The sequence below is a fragment of the Salvia hispanica genome, unplaced genomic scaffold (assembly GCF_023119035.1).
Source record: "Salvia hispanica cultivar TCC Black 2014 unplaced genomic scaffold, UniMelb_Shisp_WGS_1.0 HiC_scaffold_357, whole genome shotgun sequence".
In the NCBI taxonomy this organism is placed as follows: domain Eukaryota; kingdom Viridiplantae; phylum Streptophyta; class Magnoliopsida; order Lamiales; family Lamiaceae; genus Salvia; species Salvia hispanica.
Genome location: NW_025952088.1, coordinates 1 through 1000, shown reverse-complemented (window position 1 = coordinate 1000; position 1000 = coordinate 1). Strand labels below are relative to the sequence as shown.

Below are 1000 nucleotides of genomic sequence, written 5' to 3'. Positions count from 1 at the left end.
TGCAAAGTCTAGTTTCTAAATGCCTTGGTTTTTAATTGGCTTAAACACCTGACAGTTAAAAAGAAACGTTGCACATATTATTAAATGTCTGATTAGCAAATTTGTGGAAATGCCATAACTAAGAGGTCTTTTTTATAGAAACCACTGTGTTTTTACGTAAAAATTCATATTCAATGGTGCACTGGTCACTTTCCATAATCTTCGGCTGATTCTGTATTGATGATCTACTCCTTAACAGGTAGGGGATAAATTATATATATATCTGGAGTATGTATCTGGTGGTTCCATCCATAAGATTCTACAGGACTATGGAAAATTAGGAGAATCAGCCATCCGCAGTTACACTCAGCAAATTTTGTCAGGGCTTGCATATTTACATGCTAAAAACACTGTGCACAGGTGAAGTGGGTTTTTTTGTTTCGTCAATGTCCTGTCAGAATTTTCATGCAAATATATTTCACTAAACGTCATCATGTACACAACGCTTCGCATATAAGCAGGGACATAAAAGGAGCCAATATACTCGTGGACCCAAATGGCCGTGTTAAGCTGGCAGATTTTGGGATGGCGAAGCATGTAAGCTTGTACTTTTCTAGCTAACTTAGTCAAATTTTTAATAATCCAAAAAACTTGTGGAAGAGAAACTATTATAGAAATGACTGGTTAGGTTTAATCAAGTAATGTGACTACTGAGAAGCCTTCAAATCAATTTTGTTCAAATCTGGAATAATAGCTTAATGCTTATATAGGGTCAGGATCCTTCTGGCTTTAATTCTATTGGCCCATGCAAATTTTTGTTTTATTGGTTTAGTATTGTATTTACACTATTGCTGTTGTACAGATTACCGGGCATTCTTGTCCCTTATCGTTCAAGGGTAGTCCTTACTGGATGGCGCCCGAGGTTAGTCAATTCTGCTATTTTCTTGACTCCTGATTCCTTTCTTTTACAGCAAAACTATGTTAACTTCCTGCTGTTCACTTAGGTTATTAGGAATTCAAA

The 1000-nt window shown here is 36.2% G+C and overlaps 1 long non-coding RNA gene across 1 annotated transcript; it reads left to right on the top strand.

Annotated features, from left to right (window-relative positions):
• Positions 1-110: 110 nt before the first annotated feature.
• Positions 111-1000, top strand: LOC125199019. The gene is made up of 4 exons (XR_007172502.1): positions 111-399; positions 501-576; positions 842-901; positions 984-1000. It is a non-coding gene; the product is annotated as an uncharacterized LOC125199019 (long non-coding RNA).